General features: G+C 43.5%; 1 protein-coding gene across 5 annotated transcripts in view; it reads left to right on the top strand.

Moving 5' to 3' along the window:
• hao2 (hydroxyacid oxidase 2 (long chain)) overlaps positions 1 to 22,414 on the top strand; it is a 337,305-nt gene that overhangs the window by 296,078 nt on the left and 18,813 nt on the right. For 2 of the 5 annotated variants that reach the window (XM_078559620.1, XM_078559622.1), the window contains exons 1-2: positions 18,845 to 18,958; positions 20,459 to 20,615. The exons of 1 other annotated variant lie outside the window; for it this stretch is intronic. The gene's annotated coding sequence lies outside the window, so the exon portion shown is untranslated. Of the gene's footprint in view, positions 1 to 18,844; positions 18,959 to 18,989; positions 19,014 to 20,458; positions 20,616 to 22,414 lie in introns of those variants that run through there. 2 more of the 5 variants (XM_078559621.1, XM_078559624.1) reach the window with 2 other exon arrangements.

Here is a 22,414-nt window from a genome sequence, read left to right on the forward strand (position 1 = left end):
TTATTTTGGCAATTTTATAGCACAAGGAAACAAGTTAAAGCTGGTTTTTAATGTCTTACGGATGGAAAATCATCTTTAATTTCTTCTGCTATTATGCCACAAAGCCTTATAAGTGTTCTCCAATTTTAGGTTTTAAATTTTTGGCTCTTATTTTGGCTTTTGGTTTTAATGATTTTAAGCAATTGTGCTAGAAATTACCTTGCTATAAAACCTTTTAAGGAATTGTTGACTTAACAGGGTTCTGCAGTCCTAAGACATTAATATTTTGAACTCTTGGTGATACAGTCTTATTGAAGGGACTATGATCTCTGGATACATAATCTTAATAACCATGTGTATTTATGGTGATATGTCATATATTGTGAGCTACATTTACATATTTGACAAAGTTAAATCTAGACAATTTTGAAAATGCTTATGGTACTGTTTCTTATTCATGAATTGAAAGAAATAACATGCATCTATATAGAATTTTCCAAAAACTTAGGATACCCTAAAATATTTCATAGTGAATTAAGTAGTTTTGAAGTAAAAACAGAAAATGCTGGGATTACTCAGCAGTTCTGGCGGCACCTGTGGAGAGAGAAACAGAGTTAATATTTGAGGCGGATGACCTTTCATACTTTGTTTTTGTGCAAGTACTTTTAAAGAGTAGCTACTGTTGCAATACATTGTGATAATGGTTGAGGGATAAACCAGGAGCTCTTCACTGCACTTAATCGAAAAGCGTCATGGGGTGTTATACATCCACCTGATGGTGGACAGGTAGATCTGGTTTACTATGTCATCCAAAAGATGGCACTTCCAACCATGTACCACTTTCTCAGTAGAGTTCTCCTGATTTTCTGGCCAACATTTCTCAATTTAAAACATACAACATCAGGTTAATTGATCATTCCTCTGAATGTTGCTGTAGGATCTTGCTCTGAGCAAATTAGCTGTCACATCTGGCTACATAGCAGTTGGTGATATTGCAATTTATTGTTTATGAACCATGCCTGGAGAGACATGAGAAGAAACTATATATTTTTTATTCGTTCTTGGGATGTGACCACCTCTGGCAAGGCCAGCATTTGTTGGCCATTCCTAATTGCCCTTGAGAAGGTGAGCCGCCGCCTTGAACTGCTGCAGTCCATTTGGTGTAGGTGCGCCCACAGTGCTGTTAGGGAGGGTGTTCCAGGATTTTGACAGTGAAGGAACAGCGATATATTTCCAAGTCAGAACGTTGTGTTACTTGGAGGGGAACTCACAACTGTTGGTGTTTGCATGCTTCTGCTGCCCTTGTCCTTCTAGGTCACAGGTTTGGAAGGTGTTGTTGAAGGAGGCATAGTGAGTGGTATGCGTTGCTGTCACTATGAGCAAGTAGTGGAGAGGGTGAATGTTTAAGATGGTGATTGGGGTGTCGATCGAGTGGGCTGCGTTGTCTTGGATGATGTTGAGTTTCTTGAATGTTGTTGGGACTGCGCTCACCAAGGCTAATGGAGAATATTACATTTCATTCCTGCCTTGTGTCTTGCAGATGGTGGACAGATTTTGGGGAGTCAGGAGGTGAGTTACTTCAGAATTCCCAGCTTGCTCCTTAGCCACAGTATTTCCGTTTCTGTTCAGCTTCTGGTCAATGGTAACCCCCAGGATGTTGTTAGTGGGAGATTCAGCAACTGATTCCCTCTTGTTGGAGGTGGCCATTGCCTGCCACAAATTCTACTTGCCACTTATCAACTCAATGTTACCTAGTGTCATCTGAATGTTATCTAACTTTTGCTGCATGCAGGCACGGACTGCTTTAGCATCTAAGGGGTTGCAAATGGTACAGAACATTGTGCAATCATTAGCGAATGTCCACACTCTGACCTTATTTTGGAGGGAAGGTCATTGATGAAGATGGCTGAGCCTAGGACATTACCCTGAGTAACACCTGCAGCGATGTCATGGGGCTGAGATGATTGGCCTCATGAATGCTCAGTTTTGAGATGCTAGATCTGTGCTGAATCTATCCATTTAGCATGGTGGCAGTGCCACACAACATGATGGAGAATGTCCTTATTGTGAAACCGGGACTTTGTCTCCACAAGGACTGTGTGGTGGTCATTCCTACCAATACTGTCATGACAGATACATCTGTGGCAGGTTAATTAATGAGGATGAGGTCACGTAGGGGCTTTCCTCTTGTTGGTTCTCTCACCACTTGCCGCAGGCCCAGTCTTGCAGATATGTCCTTCAAGGAGTCAGCCAGCTTAATCAGTAGTAGTGCTACCAAGCAACCCTTGGTGATGGACATTGGAGTCCCCGTTTCAGAGTATATTCTGTGCCCTTGCTACCCTCAGTGCTTCTTCCAAACTGTGTTTAATATAGAGGAGCACTGATTTATCAGTTGATGAATGGTGGTAGGTAGTACTCAGCAGGAGACATCCTTGCTTGTGAATTCCAGAGTTAATGTTGAGGGCTCCCAGCACTATTCCATCTGACTGTATATCACTGTGCTGCCATCTCTGGCATGTCTGCCCTGCCAATGAGACGGGTCATAATCAGGAAAGATGGAGGAGGCTGGTACTGTAAGGTATGATTCCGTGAGTATGATTATGTCATGTTGTTGCTTGACTAGACTGTGGGACAGCTGTCCCAATTTTAGCACAAGCCCTCAGATGTTAGTGCGGAGGACTTTGCAGGATCAGCTGGGAAGAGTGTGCCTTTGATGTTTTCAGTGCGTAAGTCAATGTTGGGTTGCCTGAGTGGTTTGCAAGGACGTTTTAGAGATCGATTAAGAGTCAACCACATTGCAAGTATATAAGTGCAAGCTTTTTAGTCAATTTTATTCTATAATGATAACTGCTTAAAGCTAATTTAATTTTTGTGATCATTTGGTACATTTTTTTATAAAATAAACAGATCTATTATCCACACGGGAAAATGCAGTCCCTAAACTATTACTTTATTAACTCAAAAAAAAAATGGTCTGATTTACTCAATCAGATTTACATTTTCCTTGTTCTGAATTTTACTGACTTACATTTGTAATTGTTTCAACTTTCTGAATTGAAGATGAACAGCATGGTGGAATAGAAACTGTGTGTAATGTGCATAATGAGGGAAAGTTACTGGAAGAGCAGTAGGCCATTCACTTCCTTGAGCCTGTTCCATTATAAACACTCAGAAAATAAAATAGATGTAAATTTATTCAATTATAAGAAACTTCTTTTTTGACAATGTTTACCCTACTTCTGAGCTTCTTTCCAGATTGTAGACCCTGGAAATTGCAATAGCAATTATTCCAGTGAAAATTACAATTTCACAAATATGTTGTACATCCTTTGCTGTAAAATATTAAAGAACTTAGTAAGAGATTTGTGTTAATCTTACTAATGATTAAAGGCTTTGAGTAGCATAGTTCAGTGTTAGCTTCCTTGACAATAAATGAAGTGAAAAGAAAATTGGGCAGAGTGCAAAATGGGCTGCTGATTCACTATCGCTTGTTTTACACAACTACCCAAGCCGACTGTATACCCCAATTTTACAGTTTCCTTGATTAGCAATTTTACGATCACACAATCTGCATAATCTCTAACTTGTTCAAAGATTTAGTCACTCATGTTTTGTCCCATTGTACGTTATGCTTACTGAAACTTATTGACTTACCTTAGCTCCATTTCCCTAAAACATTCAATGTGAAATACTCATCCACATCTTCAAATCTCTTAATTACTTAACCCTTTCCTATCACTGCAATCTTCTCAAATCTTATATCCTCTGTAGCAACTCCTGGTTCTCCAAAACAGTTTTAGAGTCATTGAACCAAGTATGTTTATAGCACAAAAGGAGGCCATTTGGCTCATCATCTCATTTCTGGAACAAAAGTGGTCTTTGATCTCTACAACCTTTTCTTCTTCTGCTTCAGATATTTATCCAATTTGCTCTTTAAAGTTAAAATGATTCTGCCTCAACTTTCTGTGACTCCTTCTCAAGCATCTTCTGAATTATATATATATATATATATATATATATATATGCTTCCATTATTTATCCAATTGGTCATCTTTTCAAAAACTTGATTAAATTTCATGAATTCCCCTCCCCACCTTTAGGTGCCTCAGTCCTATTTTCTGGTCACCCATGGTTCGATTTGTACCTTTATCCCTTTCATCTATCACCATCCCTTCCTCCACCATCACATCCCCTCCTGACCACACCTCTTCCGCCTAAAGTGATTTATAAATTCAAGCTGTTATTGTTATAACAGATTTTTTATTCCAGTACAGTATTGAGGCAGTCTAAATGTCTGCCTCGTTAGGTGGGTGGTAAATATTTGATGACATGTTTCGAAGAAGTGCACAGAGCTCTTCTTTTACTTACATAATGTCAGTAGCTGCACTCCATTATGTCTAAAACACTTTGGAAAAAAATGAAGACTTGCATTTATATAGCGTTTTTCACTATCTCTGGATATCTCAGCAGACTTTGCAGCCAATGAGGTATTTTAGGTATAGTGACTGTTGGAGACAGCATGGCAGCCAACCTGTGCACAGCAAGCTCCTATAAACACTTATCTGATAATGACCAAGTAAGAGTCATTTCTGAAAGTTAGAAGGCATTTCATAAATGCACATTTTTTTTTTCTCTTTTGCCTCAAAAAGACTGGGTCCTCCTTACCATAATGCTATGCACACATTTCTCAGGCACTTATACAGATATGAAATCAGTACAAATAGTGAACATTTTGTTGATCCATGTATGGAGTTAACAAAATCTACCTAAAATTCATAGTCAAGATTTTCCAAAGTCCAATGTATATACCGGGTCATAAAGGGTCATATTAGACAGCATGATTGAACTTTCTGGGCAATAGCATCCAGAGAAATGACAGATGATCTCTCATCAAAAACTATACTCCTATTGGCAGTACTGATCCAACTCCTGTTGGTAATCCTAACCCAGTCCAATATAACTCCCACTGCCAACTACATTTCAGCTGTCACTGGCAGTCCCAAACTTATTTTCAGTGGCTGCCAATGTGAATGACCATTGACAATCCTGACCTGGTTCCACTGGCAGCACAGACTCAACTCTGGCTAGCCACATCACCTGACTGCCCTTCGGTTTGTAGAACCACCACAAGTGTAATGATTTGGTTACTCCAAATGCACAATTTACGCTTCTGTGTTTAATGCATTTCATAGAATAATAGAATGTCATAGCACAGAAATGGGTCATGGCTCATGCACTCTCTGCATGTGCTTTTCTCCACATGATCCAACTGGTTTAATCTCCCACTCCTGCTCACTCCTGATATCCTTAACTATCAAATTCCATTCAAAGAGATTATAGTGTTTTCTCCAGCAATGGGTTGTGGCAGAAAGTTGCACGTTCCAATCGTCCTCTCTGTAGCTATGGTCAGAATTTTATCCTCGGGTGGGCTCAGTGGGGACGGGCAGGAGCGGTCAGGAAGCCGACCGCCACCCACGATCAGGGCCAGACCGCGATTTCACGCTGGCAGGCCAATTAAGGCATGCGCAGTGTAAAACGCGTACCTGTGTGAGGGGGGAGGAGGGTGGGCGCTTAAGTTCGTGCATGCGCGATGGTGCACGCAGGAAAAACTCCCTGAGGCATAGAGCTGCTTCAAAGAGCTGAAGATTTTAAGAAATAAAAATAAAGAATTTTAAATTGTTAAAAATCATGCCCCCCCATTTGACTCTCACATGAGCAGGGACAGGTTATTAATGACATGTTTAAATTTTCATTTAATTTTTAATAGCTGTTGGAAACCTCATCCCACCTGTGGATGGGGTTTCCTAAAAAACCCAAAGGTCGCTTGGCCTTTCTGCCTGCCCGCCAACCGTATGGTTGGACGGGCAGTGAAAAATTTAATTCAATTATTACTTTAATGGCCTTAATAGGCCTTTTAATTGTTGGCAGGTGCACTGCCGACTCCCGCGCACACCTGCGGACCAAAATATTGCGTGAGTGCGCGATGATGTCGGGACGCTCGCCTGACGTCATCGCACATCATTTTACGCTCATTCGGGTTAGACGTGCACCTGCCCAACGAGCAAAAATTCTGGCCTATATTTTCTTGATGCCTCTTTAATTCTTTTAATGGTTAAATTAGGGAGACAAGGTTGCATAAACTTGGTTTGTATTCCTTGAGTTTAGATGGTTAAGGGATGATCTGATTGAGACTTAAAAATTATTAAGGAATTGAGTAGAGAAACTATTTCTCTGAAAAAGGGGGCATGATTAGAGCTAGGCCACTTAGGGGTGAAATCAGGAAACATTTCTTGATACAAAAGGTGGTAGAAATATAGAGCTCTTACACCCAAAAAGCTGTGACAGTTGGGTCAATTGAAGTTTTCAAAACTGACATTGCTAGATTTCTGTTAGATAATAGTTTTGAGTGAAATGGAGCATAAGTGGGTAAACGGAGCTGAGTTACAGATCAGCCATGATCTAACTGAATTGCAGGACAGGCAGCAGGCTTAATTCCTATTCCTGTTCTTATGATTATTCAATTTATGCCTTCTCGTTACTGTCTCACTAACCAGTAGAAACAATTTATCACTACTTATCTCATAACCTTTTAATGACCTTTGTCATTGTGCAACGTCCTTCTACTTCTCTATTTCAATTAAAATCTTACCATTTAAGGTTTATTTATTAATATATTAAGGTTTATTGTTGACTGAAAAACGTATTGTTTCACATTTTTTTATGCTGAACTGCACGTATACTAACTGTTCATCCTGATAGTCTATCTAAGTCTCATTGCAGTCTTTCACAATTCTTGTTCCAATTGCTCAGCTGCAGAATCCAATGTCACCAGAAAATTTGATAATGTGCTTTCAACTTCTAAATCTTATAATTTAATCAAAACAAATTAGAGTGGCTGCAAACCAAAAACCACATCTGAGAAATTTATCTTCATATCTATCCTTAATTTCTTGTCCTCCAACTATCCTTCTTAGGCAGTCCCTTGGGATCGAGGATGACTTGCTTCCACTCCGGTTTGATAGGTTCCAAGATGGCTGATAAGTCTAATGCGTGATCTGCAGACTCTGTCACATGCGGGGCAAGTGGTGCTTGAAGGGTTCGGTAGATGAGTTGTTTGGAGGTTTAGTGCGCTCCTCCAACACCTCGACTTTGCCTTGCACATTCCTGACAAAGTCTCTTGATGTGTTTCATGCCGTCCTGAATGAGCATTCTGCATTTTGGTTGATCACAAGTCAGGGCCTCCCAAGAGTTGGCAGGTATGTTTGACCTCTTCAGGGATGTTTTGAGGACATCCCTAAAGCGTTTCCACTGTCATCCTGGGTGTCACCTTCAATGACTGAGTTCCAAGTAGAGCAGTTGCTTCGGAAGTCTGGTGTCAAGTAACCGAACAACATATCCCACCCAGCAGAGCTGGGTTTGAATGATTAGCACCTCAATGCTGGGCAAGTTGGCTTGGGAGAGGATGCTGCTGTTGGACTGGCTTTCTGGATTCAGAGGATCTTGTAAAGGCATTGCTGGTGGTACTTCTCCCATGCCTTGAGGTGCCTGCTGTAGGTTGTCTAAGTCTCCGAACTATTGGAGCAGGAGGAATCAATGCTGCCTGGTGAACCATGACCTTAGCCTCAGGTTTGAGATCCTGGTCCTCAAGTACTCTTTCCCTCAGCCGGCTGAAGGCTGAGGTGCCACATGGAGGCCATGATGAATTTCACTATCTATGCCTTCATCGAGAGGAGGCTGCATAGATACAGTTCACATTTTCCAGGATCTTGCCATTGATCTTAATTGCTGGGGGTTCTTTTGCTGTGGGTGGACCTTACTTTTCTATGTGGTTAGTAAAATGCCCATCTTCTCATATGTTCCAACTATCACTCTTTCCATAAGGCTGTATTCCCCTAAATTTCACATGGCATTATCTTTGTTGTAAGCCTCCTTTGTCAAAATGGTGTCTAAAAAGGAGACATAGGCCCGGATTTTCGCTCCCAGGTCAGTTATGCTGAGTCGTGACATTTCCACGAACTTGACCCAAGAAAAAGGAGCCCCAGAAGTTGGAATTTTAATTCAGCCAGGGACGGAGGGGATGTTGGTGGTGGTGTGCACTGGTCGGGGGGGAGCAGGGGGGTGGGGGATAGAGGTGAAATAGGAGTCAAGCCCACCGACCCCAGAATGAGTGAGGAGGCTGCCAGGCGCAGAGGCAAGCTGGTTGGAAGGCCTGCCTCTGTGCACCGGCACTGTATGAAAGATTGAAAAAAAAACCAATAAACCAAAGAAATCCCTTCCCTCCCTTCCCCACCACACACTCCCCATGTCCCATCCATGACAACCCATGCCACCTTATGCCCTCATTGACCCTCCATAACCCCCATGCCCTCCATGTCAACCAATACCCTGTACACCCTTCATGGAGCCCCATATCCTCCATGCCACCTCATGCCCCTGTACTCACCCCCAATTAGCCCCCATACTCCCCATATCAACCTATACCCCTGTATCCATAACAAGCAATTTTTCATAACAGCCCAGACATTTTCTTCAGAAATTTAAAGGGCATGTCTTTTAAATGCCTTGACAGCTTGACAGCTCCTCTTGACGATCTTGACAGGTCCTCTTGACAGTTGATTTTGACAGGTGTGTTGACAGTTCCAATGAGCTTGACAGTAATAAACTTATGCACATTTTTACACACATTTATTCTTATTTCTTAACAATTCCAAAGGGCACCTGACCTACCCCACCTAACTAAATGTTTGACAGGCTGGGCCTGTATCCACTGGAGTTTAGAAGATTGAGAGGTGAAGTTATTTAAACCTACGAGGTCCTGAGGGGACTTCACAGGGCAGATGCTGAAAGGATGTTTCCCCTTGTGGGAGAGACTAGGGCTAGGGGACATAGTTTAAAAATAAGGGGTGTCCCATTTAAGATGGAGTTGAGAAGAAATGTGTGAACCTTTGGAACTCTCTTCCCAAGAGCACTGGAGGCAGAGCTAATGAATATTTTTAAGGCAGAGGTAGGTAGATTCTTGATTACCAAGCAAGTCAAAGGTTATCGGGGATAGATGGATTGTGGAGTTGAGGCCCCAATCAGATCAGCCATGATCCTATTGAATGGCGGAGCAGGCTCGAGGGGCTGAATGGCCTGTTCCTGCTCCTAATACATATGTTTGTATGTTCATATGTACTTCAAAGGGCACCTGACCTCCACCAAAGATATCCTGGGACCATATCCAAAGTGGTCCCTTAGCTTTTCAAAGGGGTACCTTGGCTATCCAAATGAATCCACCAAGTTCAGACCAGCTCTTACCTGGTCTAATCTGTAAATGTCAAGTTTCACGCTCCTGGCCTACCAGAATCCTGCTTCAATGGAGGCGGCTGATGATTTACATGGCCAGCTGCCTCCATAAACCGTGCATGCAGGATCCCTGGCCCGATTCCACTCCTGCTCCCATGAAAACAGGAAGCGCCATGTCCGTGGGGTGACACGATTTCCGTGCTCGCCTGCCATTTTCTCCACAACGGAAAGGCTGTCCTTCGTGTCGAAAACCCAGGCCATACGCTTCAATCCTATTTCTGTTTCTACTTGCTGGTCACCTGGATCCAACTGATATCTTCTACCACATTGCCTGCCTGTAGAGAAACCACCTCTTGGACCGAGTGCTCCAGAAACTCTCCCATTTCACATTGTGGAACTCTCCCATTTCTCTTTATTACAACTTATCTGAAAGAGTGTCTTCCATTGTTCCTCAAAATCATTCACCCTACAGTTAGAGACACCTTCTTCAAATGTGTCTGCCATGAATCTTCAAATCATCTAGGAAATATCACATCCACCCATATTTATATAACACAATTTGCATCTGTCAACCCACTCTCACATGTTAAAAAGTATAAACATAGGAATAAAAATGTTAAAAGGATTTCTCGCATAACCAAATTCTCAGAGACTAATTTCATGCTAATTAGTTGCCCTCCAATTGACCTCCAGATCTCAGTGGGGCTAGTGCTGGAGGGCATCAGCGGGCATGTTCTTGGATTGTATCCTGAAGAATTCCTGTCCATAAAAGCATGAGTCAGGATTTTACAGCCCTGCCACGGTGTTTGTCCCCCCCCCACCCCGGCGGATGCTTCGAGCCATTTAAATCTCCATTCAGTTCGGCGGGACTGTGATATCCCGCTGGGCGGGAAGGGCTGTACAATACTAGCCATGAAGTTGAGAGTGTGAGCTTCAGATATAAATGAAGTAATTAACATACTCATTTGATGTGCTGTAAGGAGTAATTCTATGATCCAACGTGCTTGGGCTCACAGGGAGCCCAGCTTTTCATTAAGTATGTGCAGCCCATGCTTCCCTGTCATGGCCCATGCAGGAGATGAGTTTGATAATGGCTGTGGAAAGCTGGGGAGAGGCTGTGAAGTGAAGTAAGGATGGAAGTTGAGTTGATAGGCTGGTTGAAAGGAGTAAGAGGTAGAAATTGGAGGTAGCAGAGACAGCCGAGCTGATCATAATTAAAGAGCTTGTCAATTTCATGGGTGCGTGATTTATTACAGCCAACCTGATAGATGATCTGAAAAGATATTGGTTGATCTGTATCCATTCTTCAAGCTGCTGGGTGGAAAAGTCACAACATAAGTAGCAAAAGCGCTCTGTTCAGGCTCGATGAATTTCTACGAGTTAGCCACAGTCAGATCACTTATGCACAGATTAAATAGGAATGGTGCTAGAACTAATCACTGAGAGAAGCCAGATATCTGGTGCCGCCACGAGCTGCTGCTGTCTTAGAATCATAGGCCTGAATCTTGCGTTCGTCGAGTGCGCGCGATTAGCGGGCCCGGAAACGGACGCAAAATGCTTTTCCACCCGTGATCGGCACCTGAGCCCAATTAATGGCCAGCCAGCACGAAATGTGCGCCGAGAAAGGCTCAGCGCTGCCAGGGGGGCGCGGGAAGAGGCCGGGCTCCGAGAGAAGGGAGAGTGCGGGCTCATGCTCCCTGAAGGCTGACGGCTGCTGTGGAGCTGCCTCAGGGAGCTGAATAAACTGCTGCAAACTGTGACAAACTGTCAATGTAAGCAGCTGGCAGCAGACTACATGGCAGATCATCCCTCAAACATTTTTTATTTTATTTAACCCCAGAATTTTCATCCCGTCCTGGATGTGTTTTGTAGTGAAAACGTGAAGGCCGCCTGGCCATTTGACCCGTCTGCCAACCATAAACGTTGACGGGTCGCATAAAATCACTGACAATTACCTCCTTAACGGGCTTAATTACCCACTTATCTGCCAGAGGGCATGCTTCCGACTCCTGTGCGTGCCCGCCGTAATGTTCCACGCTAGCATGATGACATGATATTGGGCTGTGCATCCGATGTCATTTCTCGCAATTTTACGTGCGTTCAAGTTGGGCACGCGCCCAACCTTGGAACGCAAAATTCAAGTCATAGACTCATGGAATGATTACAGCACAGGAGGAGGCCATCTGGCCTATCGTGTCCCTGCTGGTTCTCTGCAAGAGCAGATCAGCTTGTTCCACTCCCCTGCCTTTACCCCATTGTCCTGCAAATGTTTTCTCTTCAGATCCAATTCTCTTTTGAAAACCATGATTGAATCTGCCTCCACCACACCCTCATGCAGTGCATTCCAGATGCCAACTGCTTACTATGCAAAAATATTTTCTTCATGTTGTCCTTAGTTCTTTTATCATTAACCTTATATTATTGTCCTCTGCCCCTCGACCTTTCTATCAATGGAACAGTTTCTCCCTACAAACTCTTTCTAGATGCCTCATGATTTTGAACATCTTTCAAACTTCTCTAAGGAGAACAACCAATCATTCTCCAATCATTCCCCATGTCTCTCATTCCTGGGACCATTCTCGTCAATCTTTTTTGCTCTCTCTCTAAAGACTTCACATTCTACCTAAAATGTGGTGCTCAGAATTGGAGAATACTCCAGTTGTGGTTGAACCAGTGTTTTATAAAGGTTCACCACAACTTCCTTGTTTTTGTACTCTTTGGGCGAAATCATCCCAGATTTGCACTAAGTGCGGTAGCAGACAGGAAAAATAACATTTTATTCTCCGACCAGAATGTTGGCTTTTCATGCCATATCATCCCAATCCCGCCTCATTAATCATGCATTCCTAGGAAACATGCCATTTCAATGGCGGGCATGCTTTCAATTGCCCACCAGGCAGTCACTTTGCCACTTCCTCACGCCAAGTGTCATATTAAAAGTGCAGCCACGTGCACACCTCTCAATGCTTCCAGCCTAGGACTGCCGTGCAGAAGTCATGGTGCCAAAAGGCAAGATGACCGCAGCACCCCTGATTCAGAGATTCATACCTGAAATGCCTTTTGGACCCTGTGGGGGCCCACAGTGATGTCCTCTAACCCTGCTCTGGCCAGAGGACTTTCAGCAGTCTTACCTCTCCAGCTTGGGGGGTGATGGCAGTGGTGGTCAGTGCCAATGCTGCACAGAAGAGGTTGGCCATCCAATGCAGAAAGAGGATGAATAATCTCATCCATGTGGCCAGGGTAAAGCAACCATCTCATCACTCTGAACTCTCGCACTCAAGCCCATCACACATTCACTGGCATCTCATTCACTGGCGTCTCAAGGAACATCGCCACTCACTCTCTCACACACCTGCACTTCTCCATCTGGCCTCATCTCCTCTGGAAACTGTCTCCTCAGCCCTCACCATCTTAACGCCACTTGCACAGATCAACTTGTGCCCCCCCTGCCCCCACCAACAAGCAAACTCTGGGATATCCCGCCTTCCCCAGAACAGCCCTCGCCCTGCAACCTCCTCCCTTGCCTGAGGCCACTTCTCCCCCTTCCCCAAGCAAGCCCTAGCCTTGCAGCCATTGAAAAGCCACCCCCGCCTAATTGCTGGTCTGGTAGGTAGAGACCCGCCTGGGAGTCCTGCATCAAAGTGATGTGATGCTGCCTGCAAAGCCTGGTGCTGATGACTGTAAGTGCTGCCCCAAAACAAGATAGGCAAACAAACCTTGAAGTCCTGAGCAAAGTGCAGCTGGCCAGGTACATGTCACTTATGTACAGTTGTGAAACACGTCGGACTGCAATCATGCCAATGTACTCGGATGATCCAGCACGGAGGGATGATTCCGGCGAGCTGGGTTTATAATGATATGCAGATGCGTTACAATGAAGTTCCCGATGTCCGATGGCTGGAAACACGGCCGGCCATTGATGGGCAGAGCAGACGATTGTAAATTGGTTTCACAACGTCGTAAAACCGATTTTTGGCCTTCTCGCCATATTGTCTGCTCATGCCACCAAACACGCCGGCTGGCAACAGGCACGGAAAACTCCTCCCTATGTCTCTATTTATAAAACCCAGGACCCCCTTTTCTTTTTAACCCTATTCTCAGCTAGCGCTGCCACCTGCAAAGATTTGTGCACATATACCCCTAGGTCCCCCTGCTCTTGCACCCCCTTTAGAATTGCACTGTAGGAGGGACATGAGAGCCCCAATGGAGTCTCACTTAGGTTTGGAGCCGTACTCTGGACGTAACAGAAATGAGTGATAATGCCAAGTAATGTATTAAAACAACAATTTTATTGAATATTGACTAATGATAATTAAAATAATAATAATGTGTAGCAATTATAATTGGTAATATAAAAGAGAGGAGTAATAAGAAAGACAGATAACTTTATTGAAAGGAGAAAGCACTTTATATTTGAAAAGGAAGGAAGAAAAACAACTCTACTTACATATTATATATACTATATTACAGCGATATTCAATATGTTATAAACGTTAACTCCAAATTGATCTGCTCATGACAGCTCCCCAAAATGGATGACTCCAAATTAGTCTGTTCCAGGACAGGAACCTAATTTGGTAAAATTCCCATTGGTTCATACATGACCAAGTCTCCGAATAACCTCACAGTGGGAGGGCACCACGGTCAGTCACTCTGTTTCCGCCCTTCCTCCCGTAGTCTCCAGTGGTTGGCTATTCCACTCTGACTGCAGCAGTGAATCCTGGAAACAGTGTCTCTTTAAGCCAAATTTCTGGCCGCATTCCAGCCTTTCAAGGCCTTGTTCAGACATTTCCAAAACATGTCTGGTAAACATACGCCCCCGATCAGTTTTCCCCACAGGCACTGCAGGCTTTCATGGACTTTGCCATATTCAAGTTGTTTATGCATCCTTTGATCTGCCGTCAATCAAGTTGTATGTCCATCAATCAAACTTCAATTCCTGATTCCATATCATAGTTGACCACACCATGTAAGGCTATTCATTGTCCTGGCTTGTAGTCCAAGGGTCATTGAATGCCGTAAGAAAAAGGACTTCTGCGTAAAAATTTTTTTTAAAACTTTTATTTTAGTAGTCTCGCTTAGAAAGGGAAAACAGAGGCGTAAACCAAACACCTGATGGCCAATATGGAAAACAAAGTCTTGGGAAAACACTGATCATTATTGATTAATTAATTAAAGCACAATCACCATTAGGTTTACATCAATGTTTACAAAGTAAAATGCAATACAAAATAATATGAAATATTCAATACACGTTTAAAATCAAGAGCAAAGCAGAAATAAAATGCAAAATACAAAATAACTAATCCAATAATAGATTCCATACGGTACCTGCAAAGTGAGGAAGCCTGCGATGAAGCCACATGCTTGCTCTGCCTGCTTTTCGCTGAGAAATATATTCAGCTCTTTTTGCATACAATTCTCCATTATACAACTACACACAGAAAACCATGAGATGCTGTAAATATCGCCTGTTGTAAATATTCTCATCCTTCTGTAAGGCTGCAGTTAAAGCTGCAACAGATTTCAGTGAGCACTCTTGCTGAGATTGAGGTAGGAGAATTACTCCCTGAAGGTCATGGGCAGATATGGAGTTTCTACTGCACCCATATCTGAGGGCAAGTGATTCAATATAACCAAAGTCTTCACTATATGCTACACCACTCCCTGTAGACTGCAGTAATTTTAATGTGCAGTACAAACCAACACTTCTAATAACACAACAGCAGCCAGTAGAAATTGATCAGCAACCAACTTGAAAGCTACTGATGATCCCTTTAAATAACGCTGGTGAAGGATGGGTGGGCTGAGCTGGGCTGTGCAAATTATGAGGTAATAGTTGGAGCATGGAGGTTGAAAATGGCACTGCTGCAGTCAAATCAGTGTTACACACTGACTGAAGTTACATCTGCCAACTCTGCTTTCTTCTGGTGCAAATTCCCTGCACCCCTACTAACACCCTCACCAAAATGGCATCAACTGCGGCTCGCACCAGAAGTGTGCAGTGTAGACACCATGTTGGACCTGAAATGACACCCGTAGTGCCTAAGATATTGGCACTACATAACTGAATTTTGTGCCCTTGGTGCCTTATTCACACTTGGTCTATCCACAGCATTTTGGCATTGTTGACCAATCCATCCTCCTCCACTGACTCTACTTTATGGACCATCTCTATGGGACTGCCCTCGTTCGCTTCTATTCTTAGCTGTCTCAATGTAGCCAGCTTGCTCTGGTAATAGCTTTTCCTCCATTCTTTTACATCATTTACATGCGACCAGTGTTCCTTCTGAGGTGCATGCAGGCATAGCTGCACAGCAATCTGAATTGTATCCTGTATGGAAATAAACTGGCTGGTCAAAACAGTGAATCATGCAGGGGGTGAAACAGAATCGAACACCAACTACAAAAATGTGAACAGCTGGAGAGAGAGTGGGAGAAAATGCAGCTGTGATTGGGAGAGAGAGATTCTGTGATTGGAGGAGCAGTGAGTGCGGGAGAGAAGGATTCTGTGATTGGAGGAGCAGTGAGTGCAGGAGAAAGGGATTCTGTGATTGGAGGAGCAGTGAGCGGGGGAGAGAGGGATTCTGTGATTGGAGGAGCAGTGAGTGCGGGAGAGAGGAAATCTGTGATTGGAGGAGCAGTGAGTGCGGGAGAGAAGGATTCTGTGATTGGAGGAGGAGTGAGTGCGGGAGAGAGGGATTCTGTGATTAGAGGAGCAGTGAGTGCGGGAGAAAGGGATTCTGTGATTGGAGGAGCAGTGAGTGCAGGAGAAAGGGATTCTGTGATTAGAGGAGCAGTGAGTGCGGGAGAGAGGGATTCTGTGATTAGAGGAGCAGTGAGTGCGGGAGAGAGGGATTCTGTGATTAGAGGAGCAGTGAGTGCGGGAGAGAGGGATTCTGTGATTGGAGGAGCAGTGAGTGCGGGAGAGAAGGATTCTGTGATTGGAGGAGCAGTGAGTGTGGGAGAGAGGGATTCTGTGATTGGAGGAGCAGTGAGTGTGGGAGAGAGGGATTCTGTGATTGGAGGAGCAGTGAGTGCGGGAGAGAGGGATTCTGTGATTGGAGGAGCAGTGAGTGCGGGAGAGAAGGATTCTGTGATTGGAGGAGCAGTGAGTGCGGGAGAGAGGGATTCTGTGATTGGAGGAGCAGTGAGTGCGGGAGAGAGGGATTCTGTGACTGGAGGAGCAGTGAGTGCGGGAGAGAGGGATTCTGTGATTGGAGGAGCAGTGAGTGCGGGAGAGAGGGATTCTGTGATTGGAGGAGCAGTGAGTGCGGGAGAGAGGGATTCTGTGATTGGAGGAGCAGTGAGTGCGGGAGAGAGGGATTCTGTGATTGGAGGAGCAGTGAGTGTGGGAGAGAGAGATTCTGTGATTGGAGGAGCAGTGAGTGCGGGAGAGAGGGATTCTGTGATTGGAGGAGCAGTGAGTGTGGGAGAGAGAGATTCTGTGATTGGAGGAGCAGTGAGTGTGGGAGAGAGGGATTCTGTGATTGGAGGAGCAGTGAGTGCGGGAGAGAGAGATTCTGTGATTGGAGGAGCAGTGAGTGCGGGAGAGAGGGATTCTGTGATTGGAGGAGCAGTGAGTGCGGGAGAGAGGGATTCTGTGATTGGAGGAGCAGTGAGTGCGGGAGAGAGGGATTCTGTGATTGGAGGAGCAGTGAGTGCGGGAGAGAGGGATTCTGTGATTGGAGGAGCAGTGAGTGCGGGAGAGAGGGATTCTGTGATTGGAGGAGCAGTGAGTGCGGGAGAGAGGGATTCTGTGATTGGAGGAGCAGTGAGTGCGGGAGAGAGGGATTCTGTGATTGGAGGAGCAGTGAGTGCGGGAGAGAGGGATTCTGTGATTGGAGGAGCAGTGAGTGTGGGAGAGAGGGATTCTGTGATTGGAGGAGCAGTGAGTGCGGGAGAGAGGGATTCTGATTGGACGAACAGTGAGTGTGGGAGAGAGAGTTTCTGTGATTGGAGGAGCAGTGAGTGTGGGAGAGAGGGATTCTGTGATTGGAGGAGCAGTGAGTGCGGGAGAGAGGGATTCTGTGATTGGAGAAGCAGTGAGTGCGGGAGAGAGGGATTCTGATTGGACGAACAATTAGTGTGGGAGAGAGGGTTTCTGTGATTGGAGGAGCAGTGAGTGTGGGAGAGAGGGATTCTGATTGGACGAACAGTGGGTGTGGGAGAGAGGGATTCTGTGATTGGAGGAGCAGTGAGTGTGGGAGAGAGGGATTCTGTGATTGGAGGAGCAATGAGTGCAGGAGAGAGGGGTTCTGTGATTGGAGGAGCAGTGAGTGCAGGGGAGAGGGAATCTTTGACTGTAGGAGCAGTGAGTGTTGGAGAGAGAGAATCTGTGACTGGAGGAGCAATGAGTGCTGGGGAGAGAGGGAATCTTTGATTGGAGGAGCAATGAGTGCAGGGGAGAGAGAATCTGTGATTGGAGGAGCAGTGAGTGCGGGAGAGAGGGAATCTTTGATTGTAGGAGCAGTGAGTGTTGGAGAGAGAGAATCTGTGATTGGAGGAGCAGTGAGTGCAGGGGAGAGAGGGAATCTGAGATTGGAGGGGCAGTGAGCATGTGAGAGAGGGCATCCATGATTGGAGAAGAGAGCACAGTAAAGAGTGAATCTATGATTGCAGGAGAAGAGAGAGAGAACCTGTAATTGGAGGGACTGCAAGCTCTATGGGGCTGAAGTGGCAGGTAAGCAGCACACAGTGAGAGCAGGAGACAATGGGTCAGACAAAGTCTCTGAGCCCCAGGATAGAATGAGCTTCAGGAGGTGAGAGCACTCTGGATTCATTGGTCATGAGTTGTGGAAATAGGAGAGACTTGGGAAAATTCCCCATGCAGCTGGTCAACCTATGAGGGCTGGAGAGGGTCTAAGCTGGATGAAAGTGACTGGACCAGGAGAAATAGAATGCAATGTATGAGGGGACATAGACTGGGATCTAAATGAGGAGAGGGAGAATGGGATGTGCAGCAACGGGGAGAATGGCATATGTGAAGGAGTGGAGAATGGGATGGGTGGAGAGAAAAGGAAAACCCATCCAGCTGTGGTCCTGCTTCCTGCAATTGAGTTGTACGCCCATCCTTCATCTCACTTTCGTTAAATCCGGATTTGGGCAAGTTCAAGGCAGATTCTGCTCCTGTTTCATATTTTTTGCATTCTAACCTTTGCTAGAACCCAACCCACCTGCTTTTTGGAGTTAAGGTTCAGCCCATTGAATCTGCATTGCTATGGAACAGTCTCACAAATGACTGTTGATTTGTTATTGACCCACAGTACATTGATCAAATGAGGTCAGAGTGCATTTGGGAAGGAACATGCAGATAAAGTTTGCCTATCTCAGTGTCACTTAAAATTGCCTTGGATGGGCAATTAATTTTAAAACATCTCTAACTACATATCACTGATGTTGAATGTGTTCATTACATGTTTAAAATGATTCTTTTGAACTTTTATGTTTTGCTGTTTTCGAACAATCACTGTGAAGTCAGCATGAATGAAAATGGGCCAGTTTCAATTACTCCAAAGGCACTAGGACCCTGAGGAAGGTCCTGTGCTCTATTCTTCCTGTTCTACAGAAAATTTTTCAGTTGATAACAGGACTCTGTTTAACTTGTTGAATTCTGCCTCTTCCTCCGTCTGTACGCTGGAGATCTAATTTACAGGTGAGGAGATCAACAGAGATTCGAGCTTTCTTCCATCAGGTCAGATTTTGGCTAAAGTGCTGGTTTGAAGCCAAATTTAATACACTTTTAAAGAGTGAATGAATGCTCAATTAAATGCAGATACCTCTTTATTAACAGTCAGAACCAATGATATATAATGCATGATTATTCATAAACATACATATTTACAAGACAGAAACTGACAATACCTGCAACGAGAAAATGATTGTGCATTTTAATTTACTTTATTACTTGTTTTTGCAAGTTCTACCTTTTCCTCAAATGTAGTTACAATAATATTAACAGACCTGTCAACTATCATCCACTTGAAGCAACACTCGCCCCTAAAATAGAATTGTTGAAAAGAATCCAGCATGTGTGAAACTGTTTGAAGAGCTAAGCAGAATTTATTTTTAATCATTTAAAGCTATTCAATAGTAAACAGATGTAAAGAGCAAGCGGTTCTTTCACTTCACTCTCTAGAAACTTACTGCATACCTTAGCAATACTTTTATTACACTTGTACCAAATTATGACCACTCAAGCGCCATATGTATCAAGGGGTAGCAGGGTCTGACACCAAGCCAGCACCAAGAGCTAGGAAATTTTATTAAGAAAGGCACATTTGATCTAAATTGGGCCCAAAAAGAACCATGATGTGCCACAATTTCTTTAAGGCTGCATGAATCAGACCAAGAACCTTCAGTGGGCCTCAAATTGACTTCTGATCCAGCTTTGTGCCAGGTTCAACCTGACATGCAGGGCACTCAGTGAAAGAGAGATTAGTGTGTGGAATTCGCTTCCCTTCTGTTACCTTAAACATGAATTTTGGCTGGAAGTACTTTTCACCTGTCACCCCTCTATGCAAATTAATGGCAGGTGAGATTTGGAGCAAAGAATGAGGATTCTTTCTACCAGATTCTACCAGAAATCCCAGCTCTGTCAAACCTGAAATTCACCAGAGGAACATCTTTGTGGCTGAGAAATTTTGATCTTGAGATGACATATGGCTACATTCTCTTAGTAACTGCAGGTCGCATGCCAATTAAGTTAGAGTTGTGTGAAATGGGCATTACTGCAAGTACATTGTGATCATCGATTTTTCTCTCATTCCCATTTTCAAGTTCCTATTGGAATAAATTGGCCAATTTAAAATTGAGAGTAACTGGTATTTTGATCAATGCCCATTATATTTGAGCAAAAACAAAATAATTCGCTCTTTTTGTATTATTTACTACCAGTCTAAACTTGAGACAGTTAAATTGTCAATACAGCTGTGTAACACAACATTATATTGTGCCAAAACAAAAACAGAATTACCTGGAAAAACTCAGCAGGTCTGGCAGCATCGGTGGAGAAGAAATCAGTTAACGTTTCGAGTCTTCACGACCCTTCGGCAGAACTGAAGCATAGTTAGGAGAAAGGTGAAAAGGCACAATTATATTGTGCCAGTTGAATAACTTTTCTGCTGGTATTGCAGCTAATCAATAGACATTTGAAGTATAGAAGTAGCCAACAACTTGTCTGTTTCACCTACAGGATTACATTTTATAAGTTAGTGCTCCTAGCACAGAGTTTTGTGTGACCAAAGTCGAAATCAGGAATTTGAGCAAGAGGATCACAACCTGCACGATGTATGTATTAACTTGTAAAGTTGAACCCTTACAGTTCATTAAATAGCCAGTTAAATGAAGTGGTATGTTAGTATTTTGGTTCTCACAATCCATTGAATGACTGACTAAGTAAGTTGATAAGTTAATGTAAATGGCTGCCTTTCTGAACTTTGGAGCGTTTCATAGCTGTTATCATGGAATGTTTGTATTGCAAGGGACTTTCAGTGTCATCTGCTGGAACCTTATAGTGTGTAATATAAATTGTGCAATTGAAATATAGCCAAAGTGGAGAAAAATACTTGGAACATGATTTGCTGTCAAAATAACAGTGAGGCTAATGGCACTCATCATTATTTATACACAAGCAGTACAGTAATTTCTGGCAAGAGGCAGATGCATAGTTAAACTCAAATATCCAAAAGCTGCTGTCTGAGTTAGCTTCCATTGTTAGATTCACGGAAACAGCTTTGAAATCACCATTGAAAAGCATTGAATGATGTGAATATGCTGTACTTCCGTAGTGGGCATAAACCAAACTCAACACATGTCCATTTCAGTTTAAGTACCCTTTAAACAACATGATAAAGTCTTAATTACAGCCAACAATCGCTTTGGTACTGAAAATGATCTATTACAATTGTGGAGTCGTACTCCTTCATGTTTTAATTGCTGGAGATTTTTAAAATGTAAAACCTATTGATTTTTTTCATGTTACTGCCTTTTTTCTCTCTTAATCTAATCTTCCTTTCTCTTGTTTTATTTCTCTTTTTGTACCTGATTTGATGTTAAATTCACCCAGTCTTAATTTACACTTCCTCCTCAATCCGTGCGCTGTTAATTTCACAATCCATCAATCTGATTGGTTAAGGAAATACACAGTTGTTGCCCTATTCACTCGGGTCCAGGTGCCTGGTTTCTCTCACTGAGACGTTATCAATTCACACTTTATTGCCATGGGGAAAAAATCTAAAAACCTAAACATACAAGGATAAGTCTAACTGACAGCAAACACCATTAAGGTGCCAGGTTACAGGGGGAGGTGGTGGCAAAGTGGTATTGTCACTGGACTAGTAATCCAGAGACCCAGGGTAATGCTCTGGAGACCGGGGTTTGAATCCCACCATGGCAGATTGTGGGATTTGAGTTTAATAAAAAATGTGGAATTAAAAGTGACCAACCATTGTTGATCGTTGTAAAAACCCATCTGCTGTCCTTATCTGGTCTGGCCGACATGTGACTTCAAAGTGGTTGACTCTGAAATGGCCTAGCAAGCCACTCAGTTGTATCAAACCGCTGAAAAAAAGTCTAAAAGGAATGAAACTGGAAGGACCACCTGGTAACAACCTAGGAAGGGAATAGCACTGTGGGTGTACCTACACCACATGGACTGCGGTGATTTAAGAAGGCAGCTCACTGCAACCTTCTCAAGGGCAGTTAGGGATGGGCACACATCCCATGAATGAATTAAAAAAATTATGGCCTAATAAATTGATACATGATATGAAAATTGCATGTTTTCATTACTGGAATTGAAACCCAATAAAATACTTGAAATATCTTCCCCATTTGTTTTTTTTTCTCTATTCAAAATAAGCTACCCCATTATTTTAAGGCTCTCAATTTAACCTCTCTGAAGTTTAAACTTTTCTAAAGTAAAAAGACCTAACTCTCTAAGTGTATCATGGTAACTAAAGGCTTTTATACTAAAGGCGGAATCATCCCAGATTTCCATTAAGTGCAGTAGCGGGCGGGTAAAACAATGTTTTAGCTGCTGGTTGCGATGGCAGGTTTTCACGCCGTATCATCCCAAACCTGCACTACTTATGCGTTCCCGAGAAACACGCCGTTTCCATGGCAGGTGGGCTCTCATTCGTCCGCCACA

The sequence above is a fragment of the Cetorhinus maximus genome, chromosome 16, assembly GCF_964194155.1.
Source record: "Cetorhinus maximus chromosome 16, sCetMax3.hap1.1, whole genome shotgun sequence".
In the NCBI taxonomy this organism is placed as follows: domain Eukaryota; kingdom Metazoa; phylum Chordata; class Chondrichthyes; order Lamniformes; family Cetorhinidae; genus Cetorhinus; species Cetorhinus maximus.